Source organism: Balearica regulorum, chromosome Z (assembly GCF_011004875.1).
Source record: "Balearica regulorum gibbericeps isolate bBalReg1 chromosome Z, bBalReg1.pri, whole genome shotgun sequence".
Taxonomy (NCBI): Eukaryota; Metazoa; Chordata; class Aves; order Gruiformes; family Gruidae; genus Balearica; species Balearica regulorum.
In genome coordinates, this window is record NC_046220.1 from 83,962,817 (window position 1) to 83,987,638 (window position 24,822).

The following is a 24,822-nucleotide window of genomic DNA, read 5'->3' on the forward strand; positions in this document are numbered from 1 at the left end:
TTTGCACTTGCAAATGATGGAGACAGCGGGCTGGCATTTCCAAGCAGGGAGGTGACACCTCCTCCATGCAGGAGGTGTTGAGTAGGACTGTCACCAGCACGTGCTAGAGGAGATAAGAAAACCACCGATGGCTGCCAATGCAGGCTGCCGGTGGCTGCTGAAGGACAAGATGGCCAGCAGCTGGGCTGGAGGTGGGCAGAGCTCAGAGGGCTGATGAAGGACATCAGCATGGGCATGCTTTGGGGGACCTGACTCTGCTTCAGCACAACCTTAAGGTGTGAGACTTCCACCAGCAGGCAACGATCATATTAATGGGGTCCAGATCCCCCCTAGTACAGCTGGGGGTGGTGGCTCAGGTCTCCTCCTGGGTAAGAGCAAAGAGGAAGACCACCATGGCTGTTACAAGACCAGGGCAGCTGGGCACCTGTGCTACGGGAGCACATAGCTGGAAGTTGCTCCTTTTGGTTCAGCTGGAGAAGCGGTATTTGCACACAAAAGAAGCAATAAGCTCATGATCTGGGATATTTTCCCCAAAATGGCACCACCAGCTCACACCTGCCCTTAAATCTGTGTTTGTACCTGAGTTTTGGCCAGGGTCAAGGGGTTCCCACCAACTAGCGGAAGCTGCAAGGGAAATGGGCTCTCTCTGCCAAGGCTTAGTGGTGTGCAGTCAACTGGGAGTCACTCAAAGCAAGGAAATGGACGTTTATTGCGTGCAGTCTCTGAATTTCCCATGTTTAACATGGGCAGAGCCAATGCAGTGCATTCGCACTCAGTAAATTTTACATAAGAAGGCTGAAACCAAGGTGACACTTGTTATCATGGGTCAGCCAAAGATGGAGACACTGCCTCCTCTTCCCTGAGGTCCCCAAGCAGTTCCTGACTGAATCAATCACCCAAGCATCTCCTCCTTTCCTTCTCCAGGCAGCCCTCGGCATGGGTTTACTGGGGCAGGGTCCACCAGCACTAGTTCCCACTACCTGTGACACAGGCAAGCCACTGGGAACCTTCTCCCTCCTTTTATATGGAGGCTGTATCCACCTCAATCTTGTGTCAGCCTGTATGAGATCCTCTCTCATGGGAAAGTGCCGCCAACATTTTTCAAGTCACATTGACACCTGGTTGACTGTCCCTGGACCAAGGAACCAAGGGGTTCTGACCATCCTACCCATTTGATTAAATTGGTAAAATATTCACAAAATCACAGAATCACAGAGCAGTAGGGGTTGGAAGGGACCTCTGGAGATCATCTAGTCCAATCCCCTGACAGAGCAGGATCACCCAGAGCAGGTGGCACAGGATGGCGTCCAGGCAGGTTTGGAATGTCTCCAGAGAAGGAGACTCCACAACCGCTCTGGGCAGCCTGTCCCAGGGCTCGCTCACCCTCACAGTGAACAAGTTTTTCCTCATGTTCAGGTGGAACTTCCTGTGGTCCAGTTTGTGCCCCTTGCCCCTTGTCCTGTCACTGGGCACCATTCAGAAGAGTCTGGCCCCTTCCTCTAGGCATCCACCCTTTAGATATTTATAAGCATTGATCAGATCCCCTCTCAGTCTTCTCTTCTACAGGCTAAAATTTAATTGCTCTAACAGGTAACCTTTGTGGTGGCCTGCATATTTCCTTTCCGTGCTTCTACAACCATCAGTACGAGGACACTTAGGCGGTAAGCAATGCACAGAGCACAGGTGGCTGGTAGAGCACACGGTGGCTGCGGCCCAGCGCGGTGACTGCAGCCGTGCAGGCTGGCCAAGCTCCGGGGCCATGATCAGCCCCAAGGAGGGAACTTCTCCACGGCTAATGAGTCCATCTGCTTTTGAGAGCATCCAGCTGCTCTGACCTTGTGCACTTAAGCGCGACCTCCTTCCTTAGCCCCAGCCCCAGTTCAGATCATTAGCTGATGAGCAACCGCCACCTCTGACAACTAATGGCTCGTTTGCCACTCAGCGGCCAAAAGTGATCAGCAAGGGGGCAAAAAGCTTAATGCAGGCCACTGTCAATGTGCCCACATGGGTGAGCGCCTCTGTCTTTATTTTGGGCAAAATTCCCAGGGAAGGCTGCAAAAATCCTGCAATGTCCTGGCTTTGTGCCGGAGCTCATCAGCTCTGCTAAGGTCGATGCACAACCTCCTCCTGGTGTCAGGGCAGGGGCTGGCACTGCATTTCCCTTGAGCAACGCTGAGCTTCAGCTTTAACTTGTACTTAAAGTCGTCTCCTGTCTACAGGCATTGCAGCTTCTCCCCCTGACAAGGGAGACTTGGGGACACAACAGCTTGCAATGCAACACCTAAAAAAAAAAACACTGTTTGAGGCTCAGGAGAATCCTCATGGGATGAGGCTATAAATGGGAGTTTCTAGGCTAAGCAGAGGCTGCACCTGAATTAGAGTTTCGTTAACCCATTGCCAGGAAGAGGGGCCTGAAGAACAGTGCCTGTGAACAACCACACTCGTGGTCCACCCTCTGAGCCAGCAAAGAGGGAGGCAGGGAGGATACCCCGGTGCCCTTGTAGCAATTCCAGAGAGGATGGGCATTGCTGAGAGCAGCCCAGGCTTCGTTCTCCCATTCCCAAAACACACACAGGATGACAAGCTATAAAGCACACAGGCTTGCCTGTGGCTTTCCCCTCAGCCACAAGGTCTCTTTTAGCTTTTTGGGGTGGTTTCTAGATGAATTGAACACACCCTCCTGGATATGACGTTAAGGTTTCTAATTACCCTCTTGGAATGCATCACTAACATGCCACATCAGCTCACTTCTGGGTCTGTTCCTCCCACCATGTGTCTCTAGAAGGGGAGCTTCTGCCTCTTTTTAGCACACTGACCTCTCCATCCCCTGGCTTGGGTCAGCTGTGTAGCTGGGAAGGACCGTTCCCAAGTAGCCTGGTGATGGGACATGCTTGTCCTGCTCTTGATGTCAACCCCACATGAAGAAACAGCCCTTCTCCAAGGTGTCTACACTGAGGACAACAGAACAAGCATTCACATACTCCTAATGGACCATCCTCCAAAGAGTCCATCCATGCTCTAGTCCTCACCAGCCAGCAGTGAGAATTTAGCTCACCTGAAGCACAGTGTAACCCTGATCCAACAGCCAGGGACAGCCTGATAAAACTGCACCAGCCCCTGGTATGCTGGGTAGGATTCAGCTCCAGATTAGGGCACCTCAGTTGGGGTGCCCACATGTAAATCCTGGATTTAGTTGCCTAAATGCAGGTTCCCATCACCACTTTAGACTCCCTAAGCTATCCCAGACCTGTGTGTGGCTTTGCCAGATATGACCCTGGACCTGCATCCCTCTTGACTGGCAGCTGGAGACTAAGTAATATGTCTTAGGGTAAAACTAGACACTTATGTCTAGCAGCTGAATCATGACCTACACATGTGGTGGCTGTCCCAGCTCTTACTGCAGCCCACGGGGATGCAGTCAGCACAATTTGGGGTGTCTGGAGAGCTATTCAGTTACTCAAATGTCAATATCTACTTCGGGGTGTGAAACACCCTCCAGACTCCACTGACCAAATATCCACCGGCTATAACAGAAGATTAGGCACCAAGTTCATATTTTTATCTTCCACTGCAGCCCAGCTCCAGCTCCTGGTCCAAGTTTCAATAGCTCCAAAATAAAACCCATTTGCATTAGAAGAGTATGCCCTCCAGCTCTGCGCTCTTAGGCCCCTGCTGTGATGAGTGGCACAGTCCTGGCACATAAACGCCTCCAGGATGGTTCCAGTGTTTGTGTGCCTCCTGCATAATCTCACTGAAGAGAATAAATTTGACAAAGAAAGAAGGAACAACTGATATGCAAACCCATGTCATGAATCATTCACCACATGGAATTTGCTCTCTAGTTTTCAAATAATCTTGGAGGTTGCGTCCAAAGTGCTGTTTGCAAGCCCTCTGTTAATCTGGAAAGCAGATGCTGCTACAGGCTGTATTACAGCATCTTCAATAAATCCCCATCAAATTTTACTTTGAAATGACCAGGACTTCTGCAATCAGTTTTTTTCATCTTCTTCACATATCTGAAAAGCAAACACCATAAAACACCTTCGCTGTGATTCAGCTTTAATGAACGAGCCTAAGTCTGGGGAAGAGCTCATCTCACATCTCTCCTCACGCCCGGGTGACCCCAGGCTCCTCCCAGAGGGCTCTGCCCATTTCCTTCATATGCACTCAAGAGTCTTTGACCTCACTGGACACATTAGTGAATCAGGAAGGTGACAGAACCATTTTCTAGCAGGCTTAATAATGGCAAGGAAAATATGGAGCTGCAGGCAAACACTGCCATGTTGTAAGACAGAAATGAGGGTGAACCCTGGCTTCAGTGAAGATCAGGAGCAAACTATGAAGTGCTGCCTTGCCATCCGAGCCTGAGCACTGAGGTGTCCCAATAGCGAAGAAATGACAGACTGGCCTCTTTGCCATCTAAAAAAATAAAGCTACAGCTTTCCTTAGTAATGTTCACCAGTCAGGTGGGCAGACCAGCGTGGCCCCATCCCTTCTGGAGGTGTGTGGAGGTAGATAAGAAGATGTCTGACCATGGCGTGTCAGGACCTGCAGTGCAACCGCAGAGCCAGGCCATGGTGGAACACTAGAGCACACCACACTGGGTGTGCAAAGCCCATGCCACACTGCCTTTTGGGGATAATTCTCCTTCCAGCTGCTTAGTTTTATGTCAAGATACTGAAATGCGTGGTGGGAAGGAGATACTTGGGGTCATGGACTCCTCATATGTCTGCAGAAAAATGTCTCTATCATCTGGGCTAGTTAGCTAGACTCCCTTCATCAGCAAAGGAGAGAAGCTACGGCAAGATCCAGCTGATCTCAGCTAGACATCTTCCTTAGGAGAAGAGAAACCATGCCACTGAAATTGTGCTTACCACTCTCCATCAATGGTGAAGGCAGCCCAGGCAACTAGGGAAGTGGTGGCTAACATTCAGGTAACTAAATGTGGACAGATGAATCCCACCTTGGCAGAAAATTCTGCTCAGCTGAAAACCCTGTTCCTGTCACGTAACAGAGAAACTTCAGAGCCTGAGCCTCGCTGAAACTCCGTACGGCCTCAAATAGGGCAGTGTCTTGGAGAAGCCCACTGGAGTCAAGGGAACCAAGTCACTCACATCCCTGCAGAGAATCTAACCTGGCAAACGTATTTTGAAAAAGCACCTCTATCATGCACTGCCACACGCAGATGTTTCATTGCCCATCAGAGTGTTTGTGATGATTATTGCCTTTTTTTAATGGCAACTCCTTTTTGTGTATGGATAAAAGCTGCTTTGGCTCATAGGATCCTGATGGTGGCCACACTGTAGATGCTGGCAGCACCCATGGTAGATGTCGGGGTGCGATGTGGTCAGAGCAGTGGCACAGGGCTCTCCTTGCTGGACCAGGGCTTGCCAGGGACTGTGCCTTCCAGCCAAAAATGCCCTCAGACAGCTCATCCCTCCCAAGCTGGGGAGAAATGAGTGCATGGATTGTGCTCAGGAGGAGGAGTGGCCTGGCTGCGTCTATGGGCTGACATCCTTTCCCATCTCCAGCCATCAGTTTTCCCCTTCCTGTGTGAAAATGGAAACGATGATGCCGGCCATGGTTGGAAAGGGCTTTGAAATCTACAGATGAAAAGCGGTAGATAAGATGGTGTTGCTTTATTCTAGTAATGGAGGGAGGGGGAAAGCCAGTAAAGGGGGAAAAACCCCATGTAATAAATAATAGTCTATAAATTACATAAATCGAATGCATTAAAAAAACCAATCCTCCAAGAAGCAGCTGCTTCATTCTTCACTGTTGATAGCATCAATATAAGAGGGGAAATTACCACCTTGTGTTCTGCAACACATCACACTGACTTTCCTTTACAAACTCTAATGTGCCCTGATTGCAAAGTCAATTTAAAATTTACCATAAAACACAGAATCTCGTAAACTTTACAACCCCAATCACACTCAGAGCTTTCACCCAGATCAAATGCGTAGGCATCTGCTTTGCTTTGCGATGCAGATACATGATAACATGCTGCAGACAGCAGATGGGAGAGCAGACCAAGGCATCACAGCGGAGACCTGCCTGTCCTGGCCAGCCCAGTGGAAGAGAAGTCAGGTTGGAAAACAAGCTGGCAAATGGCTCTGTTGGAAGTACCTCAGATCTCCAGCAGACAGCTCATTCCAGGTACCAGCAGGATGAAGGACAGCCAGAACCATGATTTACATTGAGGGTGGTGAAGCACTGGCACAGGTTGCCCAGAGAGGTGGTAGATGCCCCATCCCTGGAAACACTCAAGGTCAGGTTGGACGGGGCTCTGAGCAACCTGATCTGGTTGCAGATGTCCCTGCTCATTGCAGGGGAGTTCGACTAGATGGCCTTTAGAGGTCCCTTCCAACCCAAACCATTCTCTGATTCCACAACCAAATACAATGTGACCTTGCGTGCAGTTGGGGAACTGTAGCTCTAGAGTCCTCAAGGTGGGCCCAGCACCCTGTGATGCTGAGCCAACCTCCATCATTGCACTGGCAAATGTTTAAAATGTTTTTGAGCCCTTTTGCAGACTCTGATGCAAAATCCTAAGCCATTTCCCTGTGCCTACGTTTCCTCCAGAAATTTAAGCCTGTGTAGATCCTGCAGTGAAGATGGATGAGTTTTTAATGAAGGAAAGGAGCATACAGGTACACCTGTGCTAGGAGTTGATCCTTCGCTCCTGCAGGCATAGGTTCCACTCATGGGTTGATAAGGAAAAATTAATTAGGCTCCTAGTTTTGCTTCCTACATAAAACTAACTCCTTTTGCTTCTGATTAAAGTGTTGTCACTGTGGCAGAAAGCCCACCTCTCTGAAGGGGTACAAAGGATTTTGGTTGAAGCAATTGAAACAGCTGCATATTTCAAGATGGACTTCCCCAGCAGCCTTAAAACACAGCTCTCTGAATGCCTGGGGTGTGCACTCACCCCATAAGCCCTGGCTTAAAATTCTCCCCAGATTCACTCTCAGCTCAAAATTGCATTTTTGCAATCAGATGCTTGCATTTGCAACTGACTTAATCTGCAATGAGATGGATGCTTGAAGAAGAAGCAAGGGTTAAAGCCAGAACAATGAAGAGGACAGGCAGGACTTGGGGATGAAGTAGTCGATCAAAGGGTTGCTCAGAAGTTATTTAAAAATAAACCAGAAAGTAGAATTTCCAGGCAGTTGCTGCTGTAATTACAATGCAGACAATGGAACCATGGTGCTGTTAAGGTTACTGGATTTTCCTAGCAGCTGTGTTTAATTTACTTAAAACATGCAAAGCCATCAGGTCAGATCCCATTAGCAGAACCATGCCGGAGCAGTGCAAGAGCCCGGCCAGCCCAGTGCTCCAGAAATGCTGAGGGCAAAACACAAACGCAAAATGCCCCTGAAGAAGTGAGAGAGATTCATGCGATGGCCAACGTCAATGTGCGTTGCATTCTCCCTCGGCCGCAGCAGACACTGAGTGGTGGGTCCCTCCTGCTCAGCAAAGGACCTGTTTCTCTCCACTCATCAGAAGCCACCTACTGACGTAGTGTCCTAAGACCACAGAGGGAAAGGCAATGCTAAGATCACCACAGCCAGAAATCAGTGCCAATATCTCTCCTGGCTGTAATGGAGAAGATAGCTGAGAAATTTGGGATTAAGCATTTTGGAAAGTCCTTTGCATGTGCTTTTCTGTAACCCTGGTTTTCTGCATGTCCTACAACCTGCTTATGAACACGCACAATGTCCCAGCTGGATCCCTCTACTCTCCGAGCATCCCTCTGACTTTTGTGTCTCCTTAGAGGGGACACCTGCTTGTCCCAAACTGCATGAGATGCGAGCATGGTGGGTTTGTGGGGTCAAGCTTCCATCTCTGGAGCTTTGTTCACACATACCGAATTGGGGCCACATGACTCATCAGGAGCCTTTCCAAAATACAGGACTGAAAACTTAAAACACCCTTGTCAGGAAACACCTTCTAGAGATCTTTTTCTGTTGTTTTTTATTTTATTTTTTTATTTTCACTCATTTAACATTGGCTCAACACTCTCTCCACTGAAGGGAACATCAAGGTTTCATCCACTATTTGCGGATCCTACCAGCTCAATTCTACTTCTAAAATTAGCATCCTGAGATACTTAATTGCTAGAACAAAAGGTGTTAGGTCATTTTGCAGTCCCTGCACACCACGCTAAGTGCTTCTGCAGCCACCTACAACCACCTCAGAGTCAGCCATGGACCGAAGCTCAAACACGTCCTGTTCCACTAAGCCCTACCCAGCAGAATGGTGCAGCTTTAACCAGCGCTGATACCAAACGGAAGAGAGATGAAGATAAGGATGGAGCAGAATACACCACAGGCTCCCTTCTGCACATGACCCAGATACAAAGTAATTCCTATGGAGAATGGGCAAATAAAATAAAATAAAATATCATAAATAATACAAAATAATGTGAAGCAATAGGTTTGTTTTGGGAACTCTGAAAACATCTGACCAAATTGCATTACCCTCGTTGACGAGGACTGGTGCTGCTCGCCACCAGAAGCCCTCCTGAAATTAGCAGCTCCTGGCCATGGAGTTGCTGGAACAGCTTAAGATCGCTCTTCCAACACAAACTCATCCTTCATGGTTTAGGAAGGTGTGAGACTTATTTGCATAATAAATGACAAGGCAGGGATACAGATTTCTGACAGATTTCCTCCCCACCTTTCCCTTTGAAAGAAATCTATTTATTCTGAGTGAATCGGCTCTTCTCCAGATAAACAGCGTTTGTAGTCAGTTTAGCTCGGCAAGATGTGCATTCTTTTGCACGCCCGTAATGAATTTTCACAGCTAGAGCCCTAATCCAGTCTAGTCATGGAGGGTTTATCAGGACCTCTTATTTTATTTCTACCGGTAAATGGGAATTGCTTTCCTTATCGCTATCTAGAAGCACCTGAGTGATTTTTGCTTCATATTTCCTACCCCACTGGAATCCAGGATGTAGTGCTATCTGATACTGTACAATTGTCACTCATGTTAGTTGCCTTTTTATTTTAATTTGTTGGATTTATTGCTTTTTTTTTTTTTTTTAGAGCTTTTACTTTAAGATTGGAGCTCCTTTTTGCTTCTTGCCATCCTCCCACTCACATTTGTTAGGGCGATCCTTGGGAAGGTAGGATCAGGGCTTGTCTTGCCTTCATTTGCCTGATGCCTTCCCTTGGGAGAAGACTCAAACATTGGGCTTGCCCCCATTCATCCCACATTCCTCCACTGGGGAAGTGCAAAACTACACAATAACAAGCTGACATCATTCCTAACATTGGGTTTAAAAGCAAGGGAAGTGCAAAACTACTCAGTAACAAGCTGAGATTACTCTTAAAATTGGGTTTAAAAGCAAAGGAACCCAGGAGAGCAAGGGCTTGCTGACATGACCGCTACAGCTGCTGCAACCAGAGCAGGTACATAGCTCTGAGCTCCGGAAAAGTGAACCCGCTGTTGCTGGAAAGGCACAAGAAGACCTATAAATCGTGCAGATAACACTGTGATGGATCAGTAGTGGCAAGACATTAACCTTCACTCTTGAGGAGACACCCAAATGATAACACCTGTAGCCATGCCACTCCAGAGTTATCAGTCTTGTCACTCGTGAAGATAAATCTATCTGACCTAAACCATCATCCTACGCCCCTCTGGCTTCCTCACTCAAAATCCTCGTAGATACCGGCAGGGATCAGGAAAATCACACCTAATAATCAATTGAGTGTGCATAACAAGGCTCACATGGAAACCATTTCCTTCCAGTATGTTAAAATAATTCCGCAGAGCAGGAAAAAAACATGGTAGGCTTGAAGGCCAGTCTGCAGGGAAAGTGGTACATGTCAGTGACAACTGTGGAAGGACAAAAAACAGCTACCAAAACCTCAAGGAGCTGTCACGCACAGGAAAATGTAAGTTAATTAAAGCCACTTAGACAAATACATCTGGGACAGGGGCATGGGCTGTAGGGAGGGAGAATGAAGTGATATTAAAAGCTCAGACACATAGCGAATCCTAGAGAGGAGGCAAGGAAACCTAGTCGGCAAAATCCAGATGAGCCCCTCGCCCCAGAGCTGTGCCAAAGGGGCCAGCGAGATCCTCCTCCAGGCCAGGGCTATACCTCACTGTCAGGCACCGCGTCTCCCCACAGCACCCCAGGGATGCCCAGGCTCAGCAGGTCTGCCCCTCCACTCGAAAACACCGGCGAGGGTCCATCGATGCTCTCCTAGACCAAGCAGTGCTGGTGTGGGATTATAAATCTATTTCTCACCTTCCTAACTTCTTCCCTCTTGTCCCTACCACACCACTTAGCTGAAATGAAAACCACAGGCAAAGCATCCATCTGGCTAAGAGCATGAGGATGTAAATCCACCTCAAACACATCACCAGGACCAACATCACCTCCAGCTTCAGCCATGGTCCTCCTCTGAGACAGTCTCCCCTGAGCCTCCAGAGTTGGCTTGCCTCCTACTATGCTCAAAAGATTAGTGCAGGTTACTCACATCAGCCCCAGACGAAATGAAGGCAAAACAAGAAAGATTTGGATAGGCTTTGTGCAACCAGTCACCTTGTGTGTTATATGCACGATAGCTTTGAATTTAGATGCCTTGAAACTCAACACGACAAGAAGCTTGAAAGTCGCTTTGAGCTGTTTCAAGACATAACCTTGCTACTTATAGCTCTCTACAACTACCTGAGAAGAGGTTGGAGTAAGGTGGGTCTCAGACTCTTTTCCCAGGTAACAAGTAATGGGACAAGAAGAAACAGCCTCAAGTTGTGCCAGGGGAGGTTTAGATTGGATATGAGGAAAAATTTCTTCACTGAAAGGGTTGTCAGTCACTGGAACAGGCTGCCCAGGGAAGTGGTGGGGTCACCATCCCTGAAGGTATTTAAAAGACGTGTAGATGTGGTGCTTAGGGACATGGTTTAGTGGTGGGCTGGGCAGTGCTGGGTTAACGGTTGGACTTGATGATCTTAATGTTTTTTTCTAACCTCAATGATTCTATGAATCTACTTTGCTTTGACCTTAAGGGTCCACCACACAAGACTATTTTTATTGTAATCATCTCCCAAAGAAATTTAAAATGTTGAGTCTTTATATATTCTTTTGAGCACTGAACTAGAAGAGGTACCAAAATACCCACCACAAGGTTGGATTATCAGGGAGAACTTGCGTCTGCTACCGCTGCCACTCAATTGGCGGTTTGAGACACCCCTGCTTGGAAAGCAGCACCAGCCAACCTCAGCGCAAGGCAGACGGGAAACAGCAAAGCCATCTGCACACCATCAAATCCCCGCTGCGGGATGACAGCACGCGAGACCACTGCCTGAGAGAGGAAGTCTTGCCATGACATCAGCCCGACCCAGTTGGAGCACAGGCAGCACGGAAACACAGATGGAAGAGTGAGAAGACTCCAGGCTTCCAACACATCTTGGTCTGCTTCCCATCCTCTTTTCTTTGCTGGGATGGGGGAGATGCAACGAACCCAACGCCAACCCAGCATGGTCCTCCAGAGAAGCTGGAGGCTCCTGGAATTTGGTTATCTTGGTTAGCAGGGAGCTGGTGAAGTGAAGGACCCAGGTCACATGGGAGAAGGTCTGAAATCTCCTTCCTCACCCCTGAGCTCTTTTTCTAACCCCAAACCAGGCTTTGCGGCAGATCTTTTGTTCCAGCCCCGGGTAAAATTAATTCATCACAAATGCCCATGGCTCTGCAGACAGCATTACAGCCTGGGCTCTCCAAATATAGCCCGGCACAGAATCCCCCTCCCTGCCTGCAGATCCAGGCAGGCGGGCAGGCAGCCAAGCCCCCCACCCATGCCCCCAACCCCTTCCCTCCCGAGGGCTACTTCCTTAATGCAGCCCAGCTGCCTGCCCCCACCCGCCAAGGCTGACAGATTTGTGCAGTCCCCTCAGGGTGGGGTAGGTACATTTATTTCCTCTTTTCCAAAAAAAGCAAAAAAAAAAAAAAAAGAAGGAAAAAAATGCAATTAACCTTTTCCTCTCCTTGCAAGGGGCAAGCAACATCCCTGCCACAGAAGTGGTTTCGGGACTAAGAGATCTGCTCACGCAGCTGTGCCAATGCTATTCTGGCTTAGCTAAAATTAAAGAGCTGAAGTCGTATGTGGGCCTTCACGAAACTGTCACGGAGACCACAAGATTAGAGGACCAGCCAGTGACCTGGGAGGCCAAGGTCTATTCCCAGCTGTGCCAAGGGATTCTCATGTGAGTCACAACATGTTTCTCCACCTCCATTTCCCCAAAGATAAAAGAAGGGCAGAGAAACCGAACCCATCAAGAGTGCAAACCTACACATGAAAGACTTGCAGGTTCATAGGACCAGGTAAATCCACAGGACAAGACACCAATATGGCTGCACTCCTGGGAGGATGAAGTATCTCAGTCACTTGTGTTTTGGAGGCTAGAGCATGCAGAGGCCTTCCCAGTCCTTCAGGCCAATCAACCTGACACTCTAAGCAATGCCAAGATGAGCAGATCCATAGGTACACCTAGGGACTTCTGCACAGTTTCAAGATGGAAAGAATTATCCCATCTCACAGACTGTGCTGGGTGCCTCAAGCTGCTCTGTCCCTTCCAAAACAAATCCTATTTATTCCACATTTCCCATAGAACGGTTTGGGTTGGAAGGGACCTTGAAAGGTCAGAGGGCTCCAACCCCCCTGCCATGAGCAGGGACATCGTCAACCAGATCAGGTTGCTCAGAGCCCCGTCCAACCTGACCTTGAGTGTTTCCAGGGATGGGGCATCTACCACCTCTCTGGGCAACCTGTGCCAGTGTTAAGAAAGATAATGCCATCTCCCCATTTCATAGTCTGTACCAGGTGCTTCAAGCTGCTCTGTCCCTCCAAAATAACTCCCATTTATTCCACATGTCCCCAGTATACCCAGCCCAGAGTGCCAATGGACTGCTGCTGGACAGACACACAGTGGGCACAGCTCAGCTACGGACACAGAAGCATCAGGACAAAAGGAATCACAGCCAGGTCTTGCCAGATCACCTCCAGTAACCATCCAAGTGCGAGCTAGAGATCTAACAGCACTGAAAAAACAGGAAAGTGCAGGATAACCTCAGCATCCCAGCCACCATCCCCTCTCCCACCACGAGCAGGTCTTCCTCTGCCAGCTGTGCCAGCTATTGTTGGGCACATAAAGACCACTCCACAGCCCCACCGTCAGCATGCAGCTCATTACTCTGCAAAGTGCTTTGAAATGCTCTGAATATGAAAGGCACTCCATCAGACCAAATTCAGCTGCGTTTGCTATTACAATACAGTGCATTTCTTTTGCTGGCGCCTTTTGATGGTGCCCAATTGTTCCCCTCAGTCAGTATTTCGGAGTCATTAGTTGGAATTAGTAAAGTTCTCGCTGCTGGACTTTTCCAAGGCTCTGTTCTTGGGCTACAAAGAGTCAATGAGGAGTTGTCGTGCTTTCACTGAGCTGTAGGCACGGCAGGGAGTGTTTCGGGGGGAGCAGGCAGTGTGCTCGACTGCACTCTCCCACTGCAGACACCGGGAAATGCACGTGCCGACAAGATGCTGTGGGTGGTCGCAGGGGATTTGGTACTTCCCGACCTGGAGGGAACCTATAGATCCTTTCATTTGGTACCTCTGGTGGGCTCAGGGGAAGGGCTTTAACAAGTCGCGTCCATATTTATGCAGCACATGCCACAAAGTTCAGGTTTCTCTCCCAGAAATCCCCCACTCCCCATTTCAAGGCACCAGCTCTGAAGAATCCACCTTTCTCTGTGTGACAGGGACCTTTTTAGTTGGCCACCTCTGTGGTGAAAATGTCTGGATGCACCTGACCTTGTCCTCCAACTTCTCGCTCATGTTATGTATTTCCAACTATATCAGAAAACTTCTCAGTATCAAGACACTTTTTTCTCTGAAGGCATTTATACATGGAGCATGCCAGATCCTCCCTACGCCGTACCCTCTTGGGATGCTCACTTGGACTCAGGACGAATTTGGTTGTAGGACATTTTCACTAGAGAATCTTAGCCCATCTGGAGCTGTGCTCCTACCTGGGCTGGACATGCTGGAGTAAGCCAACTCGCAGGGGAAGGCTTGCTGATATATCAGGGAATATAACACCCCATGATACACATCTGGCCAGTTTTGGTGATGTCTGATCTATAGCTATGGGTATGCATTTGCCATGGGAAGCTCAGGAAAGAGGGACAGCAGACATGGCTCTCCTTGTCCTCCACCAGCAAGAATTGGGTTCAACACCAGAGCAGGTGCCTGAGGTCCTGCAATCCAAAGTCCCAGCTCTAAGGATGAGCATGGGGTGTACAAAAGCGGGCACAGACGAGTACTTCTCTGTATATATGCTCCTGATGCCAGCAAGCAGCCGAGATGCTTCCCAATCTGGTGGCTGTACCTGCGGCACTGAGCTAACAGCCCTTCATGGACCTTTCATCCACAACTGTAATCAGTTTTTGAAGCCATTTACACTTTTGGCATCCGCAACATCCTGTGGCAAGGAGCTCCACAGTTTAATTACATGTTTTATAAAATAGTACATCCTCCTGTTTAAGGCCTCTGCCCAGTCATTTCACGGTTCTTCTCTAGCTTTTGTGCTGCAAGACACAACAAATAACTCTTCCCTATCCACCTCCACACCACACAGGGCTTATATACCCCACTTGCGATACCTCCTCAGATCCTTTTCCTCCAGACTGAAGGGCTTAGTCTGTTCAGCCACTTTTCACATTGAAGCTCCCCCATGTCCTTGTCCCCCTCTCCAACCTACTCCCATTACACCACAAGTCCTCACACACCAAATGGGACACACATTTTTAGCTCCTCCTTTCTCATCAGGACCCAAGAAAACATTTTCTGCCCAGTGTGGTGGCAGATCCTTGTGTTCCAACCCGCTGCAGCGATGAGGAGCTCCCTGCACACAGGGAGAAGCAAATCCCTAGCCGTGCCTGACCCCGGCACACGAACCAAGGCACATCAGGTACGTCTCCGTCCACCAAAACACAACATATGCTGCAACGGGCTTAATTGGCATGGGTGTCAATCAAAGGAGGCCCCTTGGAAACTAATGGTGTAATGGGCCTGAAGACCAGCACTAGAGAGACGTGCACCTCTATGAGCCAATGCCAGCTGAGAGCAGAGGCACTTTCCAGATATAATGCTGCCTCCACGACAAGTTATAAAATCATAGAACTGTTTGGGTTGGAAAGGACTTTTAAAGGCCATCCAGTCCTACCCCTCCTGCCACGGGCAGGGACATCTGCAACCAGATCAGGTTGCTCAGAGCCCCGTCCAACCTGACCTTGAGTGTTTCCAGGGATGGGGCATCTACCACCTCTCTGGGCAACCTGTGCCAGTGTTTCACCACACATCATAAAGAGTTTCTTCCTTATATCTAGTTCGAATCTACCCTTCTTCAGTTTAAACCCATTACCCCTTGTCCTATCGCTACAGGCCTACTAAAAAGTCTGTCCCCATCTTTCTTATAAGCCCCCTTCAGGGACTGGAAGGTGCTCTAAGGTCTCCTTGGAGCCTTCTCTTCTCCAGGCTGAACAACCCCAACTCTCTCAGCCTGTCTCCATAGGAGAGGTGCTCCAGCCCTCTGACCGTTTTTGTGGCCTCCTCTGACAGACGATGCATTTCTGTTCATGCATAAGGAGCTCCAGCAGATACATGAAGTGATGAAGTTGCATGGGCTATGCCCCATCTAACATTGCTATCTGGCCCCAAAGAACCAGCTCAGGGACCACTCACACCCATGCCACCTGTGGGTACAGACCCTTCCTCAGCTGGCCATCCCACCGTGGTTTCTAGATGCAACGTGGGCATTTGGCCACTACAATTCTGAAACAAAACTAGGTGCAAACCAACCTTACAGGTCATTCCCAGGGAGAGGGAAGAAGAGCCTAGCACCGAACTCATCTCCTTTAGCAGTCTGTCATCTTTCATGGTGGATTGTACTTCCATTCCCTAAGGATTTCCCTGAAAATTATCTCACAGATCATCCCACCTAACATTAGAGATGATAGCATTTCCATTGCAACGCAACCAAATGCAGGCAATTCACACCTCTCACCTTGCATTTTCTTAAGTAACACACTACAATAAAACAGCCTGCCCAGATTCCAGCCTAATCTAAAACCAACTTTATGGCTTCTAATTTTAGCACTAATCTTCCTTTGCTATGGTTGTGTGATTTCTAATTATTTTATCCCCAAGCCTTGCTCTGACAGATAGTTGTACCTTTTCCAATGCCGAGTGACTTGTAAAATGCCTTTAAAAAATACACTGATCATTTCTGGTTCATTTCCAATCCCTACGCAAATAATATTCTCATATATGGCTTCACTGTGGAAATAATATTATTATTATTATTAAAATAATAATAATAAAAGCAATACAATTTAAAAAGGAGAGCTCTATTTCTTAGGACAATCCCAATCTGATCCTGCAAACACCGTATTTTCTCCTAAAAGTTGATAAAGAGCATAAATCCGTTATCCAGATACGGATCTCTCAATAATTCAGTGTCTTTGGCTTGGCATCGCTCCCAGAACATTTTGCCTTTATCTATCCTTATTTTCAGGTTACAACACATCAAAGAGCAATCGGCCACACCGAAACCTCAGGGGGACTTTGTGAGGGACGGCGCAAAGTGCCAGCAGAGACACGCTTGCCTTGATGCTCCCCGGGAGCGTTGCCTATCCAAATCCTCTGCATTTACAGGAGCAAAGATCAGCCCTCGGCTGAAGATGCGTTGCAGGGGCTTGGGATGAGCCTCCAGCCCAGGTTTCTCAACAAGCAGATGTTTTCTCTCCTACCATGCTCACCTGAAGCAACCTCTTGATCCTCTTAATTGCTGACCTAGATCAAATCCAGACCTGATACTGTTAAATTTGCACAAAAATTTATTGGGGAGAGGATGGTTCTTGCAGAAAGTTTGGGGATGCTGAGGCAGGCAGATGCCTGCCAGGCACTGCCACCAAGTTGCAGGTCCTTGTAGGACCTGCCACTAGCAGCCGGCACTGGGATGGGGGACGTAGACACAGTGCTGGTGGATGTTTGGTGGGTTATTTCCTTCCCCAGGATTTACATTGCACTCCGGTCAATTGGAAAACATCCATTTGACCTGTGACATTTTTGTTTTAGTTACTCTCCAAGCTTTGACAGCAGCAGTTTAAACACAGAGCGTATGAGCTTTGGCATTGAGAAAGCACCCCATCCCCACAAATGCAGAGTGGATGGTGAACATATTTCTTCTTTCTCATTCTTCATTTTCCTGTCTTTCACTTTCTGAACCTGTTTTACCATCCGTGTCTTCTCCCTCCCCACTGGAAACATGAGCTTAGCTCCCCACTGCTCACCACAATATTCAAGAGCGAAGGCTACAGGGTGGGTTGTGTGGGGTTTTTTTTTTTTTTTTTTAATTCCCTGCACAATGCTGTGTATAGAGTATTTGAAATGGAGATTCTCAAAACAGGAAACAACCCAGTCAAAGTCCTCAGGCCTGGGTCCCGAAAATGTCACTGTACAGAGCTGCAAGGGATGGAGAATAGCCCTCTGTTCCTGCACGGAGAGAGGATGCTCTGGGAGAGCAGCCAGCAACACACGATCTGCCCTCACACTACCCTGATCTTGAGAGCTGGGCTTTAACCTCTGCCAAAATCAGTGGGAAACTGGTTTTTATTAACCGATTTATTGGGGAAAAAAAATCCGACAGAGGGGGTTAAAAATTAAAACCCTCTGCTGGCCACAGAGAAATTCGTAAGGAACATAATCTCACTCAGGAAGCCAACCCTACAGGAAATCTTCATCCTTAGTCTTTCAGAGTAACATCCACAGCATCCTGCTGGCTTCCTTCTTACTCCTTTTAAAACTCACCCCTGAGATCCTTGCTTCTTAAGCTCATGCTCTGAGTTTGAGCTGGCCTTGTGGGGCTGGAAGAATAAATCTTGGGTCAAATCCTGCCCATGGTCCCCCCGGGCAAGGCACCGGGCTGACCCTGCATCTCCACAAGGATGCAGAGCAGGGCACTGCTTGGTTCTAGGCTGTTTGATTTCCATCTATCCACCTAGGAGCAAATATTTAAAAATCATAAGGAAGTTTCTCAGAGGTACAACGAGGCCAGGTTTGGAGGAGAGAATGCAGCTGCTGTGAATAAGATTTTCACAATTTATTTTTCTGCAGAAAACTGTTCCTAGAACTATTTTAAAAAGCAAGCTCCTGCAGCTGTAGGTTTTGGGCCCTTCTTAAAAGTCTGATGTGAACAGGCAGCCTCACCAACAAATACTGGTATTTTCAGCCTTTTATTAGTTCTGATGGGAATGAAAACCTTTTTTTTTTTCTTCTTTTTTTTGGGGGGGGTGGAGATGGTGGGGATTGTTTTTACAGCTTTCTGAAAGTTAAGTTCATTATTGTTCATTAAGTTATTATTGTAGTGTCACTCTGATCTACAGAGTGACCACCTTCAGGGGGAAAAAAAAAAAACATGGATTCATGTGATGGACAACTAGAAATGTCATTTCAGATGGTCTGCATAGCCCAGAACATCAAATTTCACCCATCATCCAGGCAGAGAATTAGAATAATTACCTAGGGCCTGATCCTGAAAGGTGCTGAATGCAGTCAAGTGGTCTCTGCTCCCATAGAGTTCAGTATCTCAGGGACTCTCAGCAGGGTCAGCCTCAGAGCCTAGGCAAAACAAGATATATTGGTCTTAGTTCAATCTTTTGTGAAAACACCTATACAATCTATAATTTAAAAAAAAAAACCCAAAACATCCCAGCTCCATGTGCCGGTCCCATAGTCCTCTATGGGGAGCTAATGCAAGGGTCACACAGAACATGGCCAGGGAGATGCTCTCCAACCCACAGGCATTCTCTGCAGATCAAGGATGGACACCTGCAGCACACAGGAGAGAAACTACACTGGGATGGATGCATCGACAGAGGTTTGGTCCACATCCAGGAACATCAAAATGATGTTCCTCTGGAGTACTGCTTTATCCAAGTCATCACATGTGGACATGTACACTGTCAACACCATCCTGGAGCTAACACGCCTTCCTGGCAGAAGACAAACTCCAGGGTTACCTTGCCAAGCCTACGAGAAGCGATAAACCTGGAGATAAGACAAGTTCGCTGGGTTTCCAGGGAGGAAGTCTAGGAACACCCCTCCGTGCTCCCTGCCTCCTCCCTCTGACGTGCAGCACGCCAGCTCCAGGCGGGCACAGTCGTGCCAAGAGCAGGGTGAAGGGAGGGAAGACGATGACAAGGACAGGATGACAGCGCTTTTCTCCAAACAGCCCTTTGTTTTGGGACGTCCCCCGAGATGCTCGGCTCGAGGTGGCCAAGTCCTCCTTCTTCTTTCCCTATAAGGGGAATGGATGAGGGGAGGAAAACAATGCTCTCTCCTCACTTGCCTAATGGAAGAACAAAAGCACAGTGATGCCTTCCAAAAATGTCTTTTGAGGAACAGACGATCAAGCCCGAAGGCCCAGTATTTCTGGTTTATTTTTGGATGAACTCCAGCCTGGCAGCATCTTTCTGACCTTCTTCCAAGCTCTTGCAGGACTTGCCGAAAGCTGCATGGATCATGCAGGGCTTGCAAAGACCCCAAACCCAGTCGGGGATTTAACATCCAGCACCTTGCAGATGCAATGAAACCAAAGGTGAGGTTCCTCCACCAGACCCCATCACAAGCAAGCCTCAGCTATGGGGCAGAATGGACAACGGGGCATCACCCACCCATAGCCCTGAGCCAGCGGGACGTGTTTGGCAGGAAGGGTCTGCCCCAAACTGATCCCACTGCAAACCGGGACCAAAACCCACAAAAGCCAAGACCAGTGTGAAACCAGCATCAGACCTTTCATTGCTCAGTGGCAGTGGCTGCTACAAAGCAGAAGGGGATTTCTGCCGTGCTGATTGCTCATGGAAAGTCCCCGACTGGCCCACAACCATGGAAAAAACAGAAAATATAACTTTAATACCAAGTTGGTGGCAGGCTGTCTATTTCTCTCTCCTGTGACTAGTTACCATGGATAGATTTCTGAGGTCAACCATGCAATTGTTCACTGCACTGCTCCTATTAAACAGAAGATGAGCAAATCATCCCATTCATACCATACTTTAATTTCCAGAAATTCTTTGTTCGTTTTGTTTGCTTAAATTATTTCTCTCATTTAAAGAAACAATGCAGTCTTACAAAGCCAGGGCCCAAATCTCTCGAGTAACCCTGCTGTGGTTCATTACTTCTACGCTAGTTAACCAGGCCAGTAATTTCCCTAAGGTTTAATAGAAAATTTTCTTTCCAGAATGCAGAGAGGCAGGACATTTTAATAAACACACTACTGTATTCCAGTTTTGTCATAGGTGAGGGATATCCTAGGCAAGGCACTCCTCAGGGGTACTATATAAAAGCAAGTACTCTAAATGGAGCTTTTTTCACCCAAAAGGGTGAAGGTACCCTAAATTGAGCTTTCTTCACCCAAAGCTACCCACTCAGCTGGGGAAGAGGACCTGGGGGTCACTGTCTCTCTGCTGAGCCTTGCCTTGCTCACAGCATCAGCTCCAGCTCTGCTTAGCAATGGGTTCCTGAAGCATTCCAATCCTCATCCCAAAATGCAGACTGGTTTATCACAGTATGCTGGGATGAAGTAGATGACACTGGAGACCCAAGATCTCCCTGGGGTGGGTGTGCTGGCAGAGGTGGGCATACAGCCCGCTTCGCTAATGATATAGATTGCAAAGTAAGCAGGACACCTGCCGATTGCCTGACCATAAACTGCACTTCTCACGAGATTTACAAACCTCTTTCCATGACCAAACCAGAGCACGATACAAAAAAATTAAAATAAAGTTAAAAAAATGTAAACCGAGCCCAGTAAAACTCTATTGAGATGAACATGAAGGTGAAATGCATCCCATGCTGGGTGAGAAGCTGGCAGCACTGCCTTCACTTAGAAGGACATTTGCTCCACAAGTGCCTCTGCAGCTCCTTGATATTATTTCTACAATAGGATTTGTCAAGCAACAGCTACAGGTGTTTGCACGGAGTCTTCTCGCTTATCCAGTGATAACACCACAGACAGCCGAACAAATCATACCGCGTAAATAATAAATAATGGAGGGTTAATCAGACAGAGGCAGTGAGCAATCTGGAGATTCTCAGACACCCTGCTGCGAGGAAGGAAACAAGAAAATGCCCTGACCTAAGCAGGGGTGAGTCTCACACACACACAGATCACAGGGAGATCACAGGAGCTGTTTGCAGATCACTCACTGAACATGAATAATTCAAGCAGAAGCAGCTGGAAGCATGAGAACAGATAGATGGGAGCTCACCACCAGCGCTTCCGCAGGTTTTATTTTATCAAGCAAGACAATAAACCATGAGCCCCAACAAAAATCCGTAGCCTGGTGTTGCCAGCGTCGTGCCTTTACTGTGTATCTTGTGACATGCAGTGTTTTATCAGATCCCCAGCTGATGATAAACATCCTTTCCCTTTCTCCTCAAGGCAGTTTTGTGATTATTTGTCTGGGCGGATGGGGGAAAATGATGTATTTTTTTTGAAGCCTTTAGGACGCACCAGCAGTCCACTGCCTAATTACACGAATCATAGAATCACAGAACGGTTTGGGTGGGAAGGGAACTTCAAGGTCATGTAGTCCAACCCCCCTGCCACAGGCAGGGACATCTTCAACCAGATCAGGTTGCTCAGAGCCCCGTCCAACCTGACCTTGAATGTTTCCAGGGATGGGGCATCTACCACCTCTCTGGGCAACCTGTGCCAGTGTTTCACCACTCTCAGTGTAAAACATTTCTTCCTTCTATCCAGTCTGAATCTACCCTCTAGTTTAAACCCATTACCCCTTGTGCTATTACTACAGGTCCTACTAAAAAAGTCTGTCCCCATCTTTCTTATAAGCTCCCTTCAAGTATTGAAAGGCCACAATAAGGTCTCCCCGCAGCTTTCCTTTCTCCAGGCTGAACAACCCCAACTCTCTCAGACTGTCTCCATAGCAGAGGTGCTCCAGCCCTCTGATATCTTCATGGCCTCCTCTGGACTCTCTCCAACAGCTCCATGTCCTTCTTGTACTGAGCACTCCAGAGCTGGATGCAGTACATGAAACATCCACCAGCAACAAAAAAAAAGGCATTTCCTTTGAGGGATCACACCAGCTATCACCTTCCATGCCTCCTCCCACCCCCCAGGGACCTCTCTGGGAAAAAAACCATGATCCTCGTAGACTGGCTTACAGCCTTCAGGCTCCTCTGCCCCTGGAAGAGCTCATGCTTCAGTGGCGTTCAGCTCTACAGGAGAATGGATTGGGAAATAAAGGTGCCACGGAGAAGAATGGAAAAGAGAAGAAACCACAAAAGGGGGACAAATAAAAGAAGGGATAAGGGATGTTCTCTTATTCTTATTCCAAAAGGAAAAAATGAGTAGGGTTGCTCCTGTAGTGATAGGTTGGTTGCCCACACCCAACACATTATCAGAAGGACTGGAAGCCTGCAAGCAAATAAAAACCACCAAAAAAAAGCAGAGATGGTAAAGACAGATGGTGGTAGTCAAACACAGCTGTGGTGCAACCTGAAGTAAACCAACTCATCCCCCTGAAAGCACATTGCCATGTATTGATTGCCATCAGGAAGACCCTTGTTGTCCACTATCGGGGGCAGCTCTCCCACACGAGGACAGAAACGGGGCACCCAGGCTGGCGACTGCCCAGTGAACCTGGGGGCTCCTCATCACCGGAGAATCAGAGGTGTCAAGGAGGGATTTGACAAAGAGGACCCTGCCTTAGAAAGATTTCCAAATCTCTCCAATGGAGAGACATGCTCCACCACTCCTGACACCCTTCAGGAATTCCTGCTTGGCATCTACATGTGCATTACCCTGCTGCAGTTCACTCCTATGCACTGATGCCAGGCCCAGGTGTGGCCCCAAAACTGCACACAGATCTTCTCCAGCTGAGCTAGAAGAAAACTACTGTGCATACTGAGGACACACCTGGCCGTAGTCCCCTCACATAAAACACATATATTGATATTGCAAATGTATCTGATTCAAAAACCACAGTGATACTGAAAGATATTCACCAAAGATCACAACACAACAATCACAATAAATTTGGTTTTCAGGGTAAACCTGAAGAGAATCATCCAGGAATCCCAATCTAGCTGCAACCTTTGATGTTACCAGCAAACAAGTCTACACTTTCAATTTGTCTTTGAATATAAAAATATTCACTCTATCCACATTTTCTCCCATTCTTAAACTACTTAAGCTTGATCTTCTGAATTAAAAACATCCTTCAGCACCATTGCCTGTAGCACCCTTGATCTAGAAAGCTCAGTCTGGAAGTGACATCTCAATGGTTTCTACTACAGATGCTCTATTATCTACAATAAGAAAATTTCACTTCAGTCTTCAGCATAAACTGTATATCTCTGGTAGGAAACCTATTTCCTGCCAAGAGCTAGAGCGATCTTTATAGACTGAGCAGATGCCACACATGACACATCTCCGCATTACCCCAAAATATTTACTTGGCCATGCACTGCATCTGATCCTCAGGGCTCTGGGTTCCCCACCCTTGTTTTTTCATTCCATGCAGAAAAATTAACTAATTAATATATGTCTGACAGATGTTCTTTGAAAGAGATATCACGTCTTCAAAACACAAGATGATGAAAGGAGAAGTTGAGTAGATTAGACTGACCAGAAAAGCAAGGACTGTACCATAACAGTGGAAAGCAGAGCTTTAAATCTTCCTCTGATATTTATGATGGTTTTACTTGCATATCAAACTACGTGCCAATTAGCTGTATATAGATCCATGATGAAATTATGCTGTGTAGCTCTCCAAAGTGAAGAAATGCCAGGGCTGGGCTGCATAATCACCCTTAACTCTGCCCCTCCAGGTGTTCCCATTCTAGCTAACTCCTAATGATCGTGTACTATTTCCCAACAACACAACTGAACAACATGCATCTTTTGCAACCATATAGATGCATATGCAACATTTCCATATACTATAAGCTACTTCGTGTGTGGTGGGACCTCTGCATCTCCTGTGGCCAATTCAGGATCATTATTTTTCATCCTCCTCCAGCTAGTTTCATCTGCCTGCCATCCCTCATCTCACACCACCATTTCTTTAGGGCAAGCTTTGGCTTTGTTTAGGCTTTCTGCATGCGCATAGGAAAGCGGGGATCCTACTTGAAGACCCATAGGTGACACTGGGATGCAAACAACACTAGAGACACGCTCTCACTTTACATATCAAGAGGAACGTGGAGATGCAACAGCCGGGTCCTGGAGTAGCACCACCTGCCTCAAGTGTGCATTGGAAAGGGTGCCTCCATGAGGTCTTTGTGCTCTGCCAGATATCTGCAGAAGGCAGCATGCAAAGCTGGAGCCTACAGCCCCATGTGCAGTCACAGCTAGCACTGCCTGAAAACTGGGCAAGCCAGCCTGCCTGCACAGGCAGGGAAAGGTCTGGGAAGAAGGGGTCCCAGAGGGGCAAGCAGTGCTGGTGCTGCTCATGGCTTTGTCTAGATGAGGAGCAGTGGTGAAGGTCCCTGTAGAAATAAACCAGGCAGCTACGTGATCCCAGCCTGTTCCAACACCTGGATTCAGTGGTTCTAACCTCTTTCAATACTTGGAATTGAAAATGGGGCTTGTTACAGCAGTTATGTCCTGGTTATGTCCCCCTCCCTCTCTTTCTCCCTTCATCAACCTGCCTCTTTTACCCTAGGACAGCCACATTATCTCCCATGAGGTTCTACACATACAGACCACTGGTCAAGGTGAGTCCCT

At 47.7% G+C, this 24,822-nt stretch overlaps 1 protein-coding gene across 3 annotated transcripts in view; it reads right to left on the reverse strand.

Annotated features, from left to right (window-relative positions):
- Positions 1–24,822, reverse strand: part of ZBTB7C (zinc finger and BTB domain containing 7C) — a 159,912-nt gene that overhangs the window by 73,955 nt on the left and 61,135 nt on the right. For 2 of the 3 annotated variants that reach the window (XM_075740400.1, XM_075740399.1), the window contains exon 3: positions 18,591–18,689. The exons of the other annotated variant lie outside the window; for it this stretch is intronic. The gene's annotated coding sequence lies outside the window, so the exon portion shown is untranslated. The remainder of the gene's footprint in view (positions 1–18,590; positions 18,690–24,822) is intronic. 3 annotated transcript variants of the gene reach the window in all.